We start from the raw sequence: 12,562 nt of genomic DNA, 5'->3' as shown, positions 1-12,562 counted from the left end.
CCCAGACGTTGATACACAGAACACATACGGGAGTAACAATTTACCACACTCCGAGCCACGTGGACGTAGCCCAGGGCCAGATCCCACAATGAGTATGGCTACTGTGCAAAGCAATTTTGATAAAGTAACACCCTCGCAAGTCGAGGAGAGAGAAGAGGAAATAATAATACAAACGGGAAAACATGAGGCCGACCACCCCAACGTTAGAGAGAGACAAATAAGTAACCCTAAGTCATCAGGATACACTGTAATGATAGGGCGGAAAAGGGCGGAGCTGGTGCAAGACGGGAAACATGACATAAACAGCACACCAGGCAGACGCACGCTACGCAAGTATGACCGACATGATGCAGATGACAGAGACAGCTCACCAGAGAAACGCACCTCGCACAAACACGACCAACACGACACGGGTAACAGGAGCTCACCAGAGAGACGCACATCACACAAGCATGAGCCATGGGATAAGCAGAAATCACCGAGCCAAGTTGACCCACGTTACAGGTGCAAAAGGCACTACAAAAGTTATGTTAAGCAGAGCCACCGTGATGGTGACGGCTCATCTGACACTGACTCCTCTGACGATGACCAACACGACACGGGTAACAGAGAGAGCTCACCAGAGGAACACACCTCACGCAAACATGACCGACATGATGCAGATGACAGACACAGCTCACCAGAGAGACGCACCTCACGTAAACATTATCAACACGACATGGGTAACAGAGAGAGCTCACCAGAGGGACGCATGACCCGTAAAAATCACCCACGCAAAACCACCCGCACCACAGATGACAGAGACAGGAATCCCGATAACCATGAAGCACGAGACAAACATAAATACAACACCTCACCTAGCAGGCACCACACACGTAGTAGGCAGCATGAAGGTCAAGGACAAAAACACTCACCACATAGACACCGCTCAAGGAGATCACGCACACCAACCCACAAGCACGAATCACAAGACCCACGTAAGGAAAACAAGAGACACAAGCAACGGGACAGATACGAATCCTCGGACAGAGGGAGATCACGACACAGACACGGGAAACATGACAACAGTGATAGTGGAGACAAGGGTAGCTCAAGTGAGCACTCCTCAGGAACCGACACCACTGATGACGAACAACACACTTTTAACAGTAAGACACTAAAACTAATGGACAAAGCACTGGTGAGAATTCCCTATTTCGATCCACATAACAAGAACAGGGATATACACACTCACATAGCTACAGTGGAACAGGAGGCTAAGATCCGGGGTCTGGGTAAATCAGCAGAAAAGGCATGTTTATTATCAAGGAGCCTACATGAACCCGCCAGACCATGGGTAGCCTCCCTGCCAAATAGGGTGAAGAGTGACTTTAAACAATTGAGCCGAGCAGTAGTTAAGAGATTTGGGGAATACTCCACACTATCCGAAGGATTGAACGCGGCAAAGTTGATGACCCAGCGTGTAGACGAAGACCCACGAGATTATCTCCTACGCCTTAAGAAAGCATATTACGCAGGGGACGTGGACAATGCCCAGGGAGATAAGACAGTCTTAAAAGTGATGTTCTTCCAATCATTGAGACCTGAAATAGTGAGAATAGTAGGAATGATGTTGGACCCCGAGACTGCCTCCCTACGCCAGATTTAAAGCAAGGCCCACACGGCCTGGGTGAACGGACGGAAAACCACTAGCATAGCCAAAACCCACATCGTCACCAGAGATAAAGAATGCCTCGATCTGGAGGGAAGCGAATCTCCAAGGAATAATATTAGAGCCACACGGGGTGGACATGAATTCCCCCAGGAGAGGGCGCCTAACCCAATAGAATCAACACCCGTCCGCAACACGCTGAATAACGTTCCACGTGGGGGGAGGAACGAGGCCAGAGGAACCTGGCACCCACAGCCGCCACCACCATGGAATGCAGAAGAGGGCGGAGGCTGGAATTATGGAGGAGGAAAAGCGAGTGACGGGCCATACCTACCCCGCGGAGGCCGACGCCCACCAAACCAGTCACCATATCGTCCCCCACTGCCGCCTCCACTAACAATAGAGCATAGACCACCGTTAGCTAACAGGAATCGATATGCTCACCACATTAGGATGGAAAAAGAGCTCCTAGGGAGTATGAAGACTCCCATGCAAATAGCGAAGGGAAGAATACCAACTATACCCACACAGGAGGAGGACACACCCAGCGCAAAGGTAGCCCAAGTGAACGTAGGGAAGACAAGAAGCCCCGAAGCAATCACCGAAGTGGTACCAGAGGGAAAAGGGTACCATCTGGGGGAATTGATTCCCGTAGGACCAGTCGGACGAGTCCACGTGGAAGTAATACTGCAAGACACCCTGACCAGCCAGGGCCTTTGTGATACTGGAGCAGAAATATCCATGATATCCAGAGAATTATTTGACGAACTCCAGACTGCCCTCCAGAGGAAGAATGAAACACTACAGATGATGCCAAGTAAACTTACCTACTCAGGATGTGAAGGGACCCACATGCGACCATTGGGCAAAGTTATGACGAAGTTGACGTTCAACAAAATCAACATGAACCATCCCCTATATGTCGTACGGAACCCCGGAAAAGAGCTGATCATTGGGATAGAACTACTCAATCGCCTGAAACCCATTATGAACCTTGAATCCCGACAAATTTGGGCACAGTCAATGCCGGAGCAACAAAGGGACTCAGAAGATGAAGACGTTATGAGAGACTCCACGGGAATCCAAGTGATAACACAAGAGCTCAACGACCTATCAACGACAATCAGGAACGAAGACGAGCTCCCAGCAGGAATTCGAATCACTCAGCTAATGACTAACAGACTGAGAGAAGACCGAAAGGAAGCCGACTTAGAGTCAGTATCACCAAATGACCGTCCCCTCATGGAGTATATACCGCCCCCTGGAGGCCAAACCGACGAACTGCAAACCGATGAAGGAGAACACAAGGGCAAGAGCGTATTACCCTCGGATGAAGCCAAGGCAACTCAACCGATAGTAACGCAAAAGGAACTTTCAACCGAGCCGCCCGAAACCACGAAGGCCTTGGACCCAGACCCAGGACAAGGAGTCTCCATAATAGAAGAACAAATCGAACAACAAATTGAAGCAGCAGACGCCCTCGAGAACGACACTCAACGAAATGAGCTTCGTCAACTGCTCCACAAATACCACTTCCTGTTCTCAGAAGACCCCTATGATTGCGGCAAAACCGACCTACACGTGGTATCTATTCCCACACTGGAAGGAGCGCCAGCGGTATATGTGAAACAATACAAGATTCCACTGGCTGCCTACGAATCAATCCAAGAAACCTTGGAGAACCTACTCAAGAAGAATATAATTCGAGAATGCAACTCAACCTACAACTCACCGATTTGGCCTGTATTGAAACCCACAGGCAAGTGGCGGCTCACCATCGACTATAGGCAACTCAACAAAACGGTTCCCCTATCTCGATGGCCAATGGCAGAGATCGACCAGAATCTCAACCAAATAAAAGGCGCAAAAATTCTCACCACCATGGATCTATCAAATGGCTTCTGGACCATGCCCGTGAAAGAAGCGGATCAATACAAGTTGGCATTTACATTCAATGGAATACAGTATACTTGGAACCGATGTCCATTTGGATACTCAAATTCACCTGCGGACTTTAACATATTCCTACACAAGGCAATGGACGACGCAAAAGAGCGAGGTACCATCGTCTATGTCGACGATATACTGGTCAAGGACTCCTCATGGGAAGAACACCTCGAGAGCCTCCAGCATACCCTCGAGCAGTTAAAGGAAGCAGGCGCAAAGATTTCAATACAAAAAGGACAGTGGGCACGCAAAAGGGTGGACTACCTCGGGCTCCAGGTCGGCACTGAGGGAATGTTACACCAAACCAAAAGACTTGGAGCCCTCCTCGCACTCAAATCGCCCACCACAGTCACGACCCTTCGGAGCTTCTTAGGGATTTGCAACTACCTTCGACAGTTCGTGGACGACTACGCAGGAATCGTTCGACCCTTAGTCAAACTACTGCAAAAAGACGAACCATGGGAGTGGGGACAGGAACAGGAAGCCGCAGAAAAATAATTAAAACGACAGATCACAGAGGCATCCTGCCTAGCATACCCAGAGAAAGGGAAAGAATACTAACTGGAGACCGCATACTCAGATCATAGTATCAGCTCGGTACTGTACCAGAGACAGGAAGCAGAGAAACGAGTTATTGCCTATGCCAGCAAAGCCCTCCGGGGAGTGGAGATGAAGTTCTCCGAGTGTGAGAAGGCGATATTTGTAAACATCTGGGCCATACAACATTTTCGGAACTTGTTGAACGGAGAGAAGATCATCCTGGAAACGAATCATGAATCCTTGGCATACCTCAACAGTAAGAAGATTCGAGAGGGCCGCGTAACCAGCAGCCGAATAGCCAGCTGGGCACTGACACTCCAAGGCCTACCAATCACAGTGAAATACGCAAAAAACAAGAAAAGTCCAATGGCCCAAGGTCTTGCCGATTTACATGATTGTACCTTTGACAGCGTAGAAGCAGAGGACGAAAAGATACCTCCGGAGGACAACAGGTACCTGCCCTTCAGGAAGGAGACATGTGCCGACCTACCAGTGGTATACATCGATGGATGCTCCCAGATGAGGGAGAACAAGCTTCACGCTGGGTCAGGAGTCATTTGGGAAACTGGCCCACTCACAGGGATTCAAGAGGGATTTCAGCTGGGACCAAAGTCAAACCAGTATGCAGAGTTGGTCGGGGTACACATCGCTGTCCAAATGGCATCCGATAACCAAATACGGACCATGGTGGTGTGCACTGATTCCAACTACGTACAGCACAGCTTCCTGCACCACCTACCCATATGGAAAAAAACGAGATGAAGAACCATAGGAATAAACCAATTCACCATCGAGAACTATTCGAGGCCATAGATAAGATGGTTCAGAACAAGGATATGAAGATATTTTGGAAGAAAGTTAAAGGGCACTCCAAGATACCTGGTCAAGAGAAAACTGGGAACGACCAAGCAGATGCCATAGCAAAAGTGGGAAGCCTGGAAGGCACCCCGTGGAAGCTAGAAGACCAAACCGACAGAGACGGACAACAAGAGTCGACGAACCAAGACATCGCCGTGATAAGACTGGTCACAAGAAGTGGGAAGAACCCGGCAGAAGCTGGAACCAGAGCCCAATTGAACAGTGCCCAGCCTTCCGAAGACCTGATCAGAATGCAACAAGAGGACGAAACACTAAAGACACTCGCCGATCATATCCAAGATCCAGCAGGAAAACCAATCACTACTGACAACTTGAATGACAACAAAGAGCTCGAGATCATGCATAGCCAAATCAAAAGGTTCTCAATGCGGAAAGGGCTACTGGTATACACAAACGAAAAAGACGGTCGACCTAGATGGGTAGTCCCCTCTCAATATCGGGAAATAATGTTACAACACGCCCACAATGAACCGTGCAGCGGCCACCGATGCGAGGTGAATACGGGACAGATGCTGCGACAGGTGGCCTACTGGCCAAAAATGGGGGAAGACATACACAAACATGTGTCCAACTGTCTCGTGTGTTGTAAGTACCAGCCAACGACCTCACAGCATAGGGCACCCCTACAGAGGAGGGGAACAGATTATCCTTGGTCCAACCTACAAATCGACTGGATAGGACCTGTCAACCGATCAACCAAAGGGAACAAGTACATGCTAACTGTGACCTGTGCATTCTCTAAATGGACAGAGTGTTTACCAGCACCCAACAACACCGCGGAAACGACCGCTATCCTACTGATCAACCAAATATTCAGTAGATGGGGCCTACCGTCAACGATCGATTCAGACAAAGGAAGCCACTTCACAGCCGAGGTCATCACAGAAGTGTGGAAGATGTTGGGAGTAAAAAGACAATTACATGTCGCATACCATCCACAATCCTCAGGACAGGTGGAAAAAGCCAACAGGACCATCGTGAGCCTCCTAAAGAAATATGTGTCTACCACGGGCCGCGACTGGGATACGAAACTACCCCTAGTCTTGATGGCCATGCGAGCCACACCCAACCGAGCTACAGGCAGGACACCCTTCGAGATCATGACAGGGAGGCTAATGACCCTCCCAGTACACCTGTTATATGTCCCAGCGGAGGACGAGACCCCGACGGCAATGACGCCAACTGAATACCTGACGGGACTCAATAGTCACCTACAGAGCACATTCGCTATGGTCAGGGACCAGTTGCAAGTAGAGGCTCAGGGGAACAAAGCATACTATGACCAAAAAGCCAGCCACGCAGAATACCAGCTAGGAGACCAGGTGTGGTACCTCAATTACGAGAAAAGAAAACAGAAGTGCAGGAAATTCCTGCCTTCCTGGACAGGACCACACGAGGTTGTTGACAAAATGTCCCCAGTCGTATATCAGCTAAAAATCACAAAGACAGGAAGAGAGCAGCAATACAAGTGGGTGCACATCAACCAAATCAAACCGTACCCTGTGCTGGTGGAGCAAGATGAGGAATAAAGGTGGAAAAAAGGGGGGGGGGAACTAAACTAATGGGCATATCACACTACAATAATATGTAACATGTTTTCCAGGAAATGGCAGCCCTCCTGCTCACGCTCCTGCTAACGTACCTTGCCAAGCTAGAAGGGAGCCAAGAGCTGATCAAGCCAGGACCAGAATCCGGGGTGATGCTTAGAGACTCCTCCAGCTTCCTAGTAACCGAAACGAAAATAGTAACCCAACAAGTCTGTGTCTCCTTGGAACCTGCCTTGGTGGTAAAGAAGCACTTCGGGAAGTTACCACCCCAAGCTACCCAAGCAACCCGAATATGGTATCATGACTTCCTAAGATACAGTGAACAGAATGTCGGAACGATCCTGAAGCAATTACAAAGAACCATGATACTTCCCCCCACCACTGTCAACCTAACACGTTCCAAGAGGTCTATCGGCCTGGGAGGGGTCTTTGGAATACTATCCGGTTTTAGCTCCTTAATCACACTAGGAGTATCCATATCCAACGCCGTAAAGATTGGACACCTCACGCAAGGTATCGAGAATTTACAGCTCGATATGCATCAGATCCATCAGCAAATACAACACCAACAAAAGAATCTGGTCGAAATGGGATCCACCCTCCGAGACACCGTGGTTCTCGTAAACCTACATTCTATCATGATTAACTTAACATTCCAAGAATTGAGTTCTGCAATCCGAGATCTATACGAAGAAGAGAGTATTCGAGAGCCAATTCAGTGGGTGATCCAAGACTTGTTGCGTAGCACCAGCGGCAGCATCAGTGATCTTATACAAGGACAAATTCCGTCATATCTGGTAACTCCAACACTGATAAAAGATGTGCTCCAAGCAGCATCCCCGGAAACAATCAGTCCAACTCAAGTACAAATTGCCTTCAACATGGGTACAGCCACACCCATACATGTGGACCCCCAAACTAGACAGCTGGCATTTTTGCTAAATTTACCCCTGGTCAAACCCGGAAATGTATTTCGATTGCGGACAGTATTGAACGTGGGTACATGGAATAACGACATTTACTCCAAGATGGAAACTCCCTTAGTGGTGGCCTACCAGGAAGAAGGCCCCCTTAAGTACCTGGTGCCTGACCTAAACCTGTGTCAAATAATGAAAGAGGTTCATTGGCTCTGCCCAGGGGAACCATTTCTGACCAATACAGCAGAAATAATGTGTGGTCTGTCAAACCTAAGCTCTAAGGAAACTTGCAAGTTTAAGCTAAGTAAACCCAAAGAAAGAACCGGAACAGTGGCCATGATAGCTAATGCCCAGTGGTTGATTAGCACCCCTCTAGATACGGCAATTGTTTCCACCGATCAACACTCCATAACCATGGAAGTTCCGATTCCAAGCCACGTCGCACTGGTCACAATACCAAGAGGAACATTCGTACGCATAGGGGACAAGGTATTATATAACCTAGACAAAAGCCTACACCAAGCGGAGGTAGAAATAGTAGACACATTCCGAGGCCACAAGTTTGAGATAAGCAGCACTCTGTCCAACTTGTTGAACAGTAAAGAATTCCATATGGTGAAATTATCCCTCAGCGAATCAGAGATTAACATAACAGATCTTACTTGGGCGACCGAAGAGGCTGGATATCAGCGAAATCAACAGATGGGGATGGGAATCACAGGGGCAACAGGGATGATCATACTAGTCCTGGCTATTCTAACCTTAACATACCATGTGGCCAAAATGAATACCGAACTTAAAAGACTAATCGCAGGCACAAGCCACCTACCATTCAAGCCCAGGAACAGGGATAGAGCCAAGGCCTGATGATGCCACCCAAGAATAACCGTAGAAACTATCTTTTTAACGATATCTCCTATAACACGTAGTCAATAGAATAATTTCTCCCTCCCTTATCGTTTTACCTTCCTTTAGAATATATATTTTTTTCCTCTCTCTTGTCACATATAACCATGTTAAGTTGTGACACGTACGCGCGCGTTGTAAGGAAATAGCAGCAAAACTTGAGGACAATCGATGGTTCATGATGGAAGAAGGGTATACATATTTTTTTTAAAAATAACCCGTGGCCATTTGACCACTGGTCATTTTTAAAAGGGCGGAATGTTGTATACTAACCCTTCTTCCAAAATTGATATATAATGAATGAAAACACACCAAAGCGCAGCAAACTGCAAAACACCAGGTGTTGTTAAGTAATGAACTGGAGGAGGGCTAGGATGGCAGAATTTGCAACCTTGCTTCAAGGAAAGATAAGGCCTGATAAACGGGCACATGTCACCCGTGCAGGCGGCAGAGACAGTGGGAGAGTCAGCCAGACATAGTTAAGGCAAAAAGCCCAACCATCCTGCATGGTTTTAAAGTAACGTCAAAATTCGAAATTCAACAACAGAGTAGGCTAAATTATCGATCCTCGCGCTCGCTCAAATTGGAGACCAGGCTGCGAGCTACATCAATGAACCATTGCCCATTTGCTAATCCAATACTGAATGTTAATATTACTGAAGTCAAAACAAATTCTATGACCTCAGCACATGGGCGAATAATAGGGCAGTGTCAACTCAAAGGCAATGGAAGGGAACAGAGGCGCCTTTGTCTAAATCACAACCACAGAAAGCCAGGAATCATCACTGATTGTGTGTTTAGGGATTCCGAGCTAGTTGGAACACGTGCACACAGGGAGGAGGTAGAAATACGCCTTGTCCTCCTGCAGCTGAGGGAGCAAAGATAAACCGAAAAAGGCCAAGGAATTAAATTATTAAATCCAGGGTGAGTGGTCAAATGAAGTGGGTCAGCTCAAGGCTGTGTGCACAGGGGAGGGGGCTGATTTAAACAACCCTGCACGTCTGAACGTGAGGGGGCCTTTGACCTGAAATTAAGAATAACACTCCCAGAGCAGAAGGTTGGAGGGCCACAGTGAGACGAATAAGAGTGTTGTATATCTCAAGGATGCAGACTCAGCTGAACAACAAGGCTGCGGGGGTCACCAGAAGTTCGCGTTCGCCTAGTTAAGACAAAAAGCTCAATTATTCTGTATTGCTATTAAAGTAACGTTAAAGTCGGAATTTAACAACAGGGTAGGCTAAAGTTATTGATATTCACACCCACTCCAATTAAACCAGGCCACAAGTTACGCCTACTGAACCATCACCATCATTAAGTCAATATGAAATGTTATTTCCATCTATACAACTCGACCCGAAGCATATGACAATCAGAACCTTCCTAAGTCAAAATTGAATCGCACCCAGACAGGAGCGAATAGTCGATATAAGGTTGAAGAGGGAAGGAAATTAAGAGCACGGCGAACTGCAAACGTAAGCAAAAAGCCGGGAACGACACCAACCCAGCGACCCACCAGCCCAGCAACAGCGAGTCGGGCTTCGACAGGCCATAAAAGTAGAAATAATAACTCCCGGGGTCAGGGGACACAAGAAGAAGCAGGCAGACAAAAACCAGAACTGACTCCAAGGTTCAACCGCCCTCACCTACAAGGAGTGACGGAAATTAATGAGGCCTTGAGTTAACGGCGTCAGCTGGACAGCAACAACAACGGCGAGCAGAGATAGGGTGGGGCAAAGACTGCGGGGCTATGAAATGCAACTTCATGTCAGTAAAGCCCTGACAAACACGTTAAGTTAAAGACATCACAATACATAATATCGTACATAACATCAATGTTAACGCTATTCACCGTAAACTATATTCCGCTTATATAACCATGCAGACACCAAGGAATACGAATTCCTAGGATCAAGAAACTTACCCCTTAACCTAAGATATCGGAAATAAATTAATAATAATAAGCATATGCATGAAAAGACAAAAGTAAAACTTATGGAAAAGCCAGGATAACGGGATGAATCACCACCAGGTCGAATATAAAATACATAATAAAAGAGCGATGTTAAACCCAGGGTCGGAGAGAAAGGGAGATCCCGGCCGTCTTTGTATCCCCGCAGCGCGGGATAGGAGTGTGTATACGCTCGGGGAAACACCTCCACTTGAGTCAAGCACCACGATGGGAAACGACAGACCTTAGGTTACATACAGAATCATAACTGTGAAATGGTAAGGGACAAATGTTAACTTAAAACTTTTAACCATTTCTTTGTGCGTCGGTGAGGGTCGGAGGGAGTGTTGCCCCTCCCTCCAGGTCGTGCAACACGGACAAAGACGCCTATGAGACGATTTGTAACGTCTGTGTTTTGGTTCATGAAGAAGGCCAGACAAGAGATAATATCGCACCCAGACAGAGAGACGACTTCGAGGCAATTTGTAACATCTGATTGTTTGCTCGTGGATTTTATGGAGGGAGTATGACAACGGAATATACCGTGGGTGATGCACACAAGGACATACGGACGTACGGACACACACATGGACACACCTACCTACGGACAGATCCTGACACAGCAAAAATCAAAAGAAACCCCGCCTTGTGGGCAGGATCCAAGGGATTTTTCGGCATAAAAGAAAGGACCCTGAGCATTGGAAACCAGCTCGACCGGGAGGGTCGACTCAGGAGCGAGCTGCGACCAGCGGGTCGGCTCGACTCTTCAGCTCGTCTGGGACTCAGCCGAGTTCGATCGGCTCACCGGAGCCGGCTCTCGGGGCTCGACTCAAGCGGCTCCCCATCTCCTCTGCAGGCGGGCAAGACCCGCTTGACAGCTCAACTCGGCCTGCGTGGTTCAAACCTCTGCCGAGTCGGAGGTCTCTGCTGCCGCCGGAGTGGTGAGAATCGCGGTTTGGCGACGAGGCTCCGTGCTCACCCTGGTCGACGACCCAACACTGCACGCTGCGAGCGAGCTGTGGGCGCCACCTACCGACCGGGTTCCGAACTGCGACAGCGTATCAACGAGCATCCGAACCAGTTCACCACGGTGACAGGGGAGCGACTGATACGTATGACACTCACCGCCCCCTCACCACACGACCACCAGGCGTCTGTTTGACATAAAGAACCGACTCCGAACACTGACTATTCAAGACAACTCTTACCACTCAAACACACTCGAACCCATAAGCCATCCGTGGCTGTGAAGGCATCACAACGAGACCGAGTGATGGCCATCCGTCGTTTATAAGTGTATTCGTAATTTTTATCTTTAATATTTAGTGGGCTGTACTCTTAATCGCATAAATTCCCAACAGATCCATCAACACGAATTGATTCTTGGCACCTCCTTCCGCCGAGCCACGCTCACGTGGGGAGTGGTGGCCCACCAGATCCTTATCAGGTGATCTGGTCCCCAATTAGTAAACTTGGTATAAGATAACGATCTTCGGAAAAGGAGCACCGTCGCAGGCCCTTACTCCGAGCCATTCTGTTGTCAGATAACCTGCCGATGTATCTGTTGAGATTGGTGCCTTTAAGAATAATAACTGTTTTTGATTGTGTTTTTTTTTATCGCCGTATAATCTTTCAAGTATCTTTCAGTCATAATCGCCGCACGTACTCGCATCCTCTACAGAATATTCAACTGTCCCGTGACCCAAGGTGCTAACAACGTGATAAGGGTTGCGTATGATCAATAAGGAGTGCGGTACTGCGTGAACAATATTGAGTATAATCATTCATTAACGTTAAGGTTTTTCTTAGCATAGTATTTGCATATTTTAACGACTCTCTCTCTCACTAACAACCATCGCGTTATGCGGGATCCATGTGCCGTTGTCAAAGTGAAATCAGACAATCGTTGATGATACTGTATTGATGCCGTGTTGACGTTCCGGGATGGAGAGTTCGCATACTATATCATAGTTGAGGTTGAATTAGTAATAAATTGATTAATACAGAAGTGGTTGTGTGATTCTTTCCTGAAATCTATGCATAAGATCTGCTTCTGCGTTGAGAACTGAACTTGGTGACCTTAATAAACACACTAATACATACTCAGTAAATGTTAAAGCGATAACGGGGTGAACCGGGGACCTAAAATATAAGCGAGAATGAGACGAACCTAGACAACGATGCCGAGTTAATCTAAGTTAATCTTGCATACTTACACCACACCTGC

The 12,562-nt window shown here is 47.7% G+C and overlaps 1 protein-coding gene across 1 annotated transcript in view; it reads right to left on the bottom strand.

Moving 5' to 3' along the window:
* The window catches only part of LOC144933327 (tektin-like protein 1), an 84,628-nt gene that overhangs the window by 49,646 nt on the left and 22,420 nt on the right, over window positions 1–12,562 (bottom strand). The gene's annotated exons all lie outside the window — the stretch shown is intronic.

The sequence above is a fragment of the Lampetra fluviatilis genome, chromosome 7 (genome assembly GCF_964198595.1).
Source record: "Lampetra fluviatilis chromosome 7, kcLamFluv1.1, whole genome shotgun sequence".
In the NCBI taxonomy this organism is placed as follows: domain Eukaryota; kingdom Metazoa; phylum Chordata; class Hyperoartia; order Petromyzontiformes; family Petromyzontidae; genus Lampetra; species Lampetra fluviatilis.
This window is presented reverse-complemented; position numbering and strand designations above follow the sequence as displayed.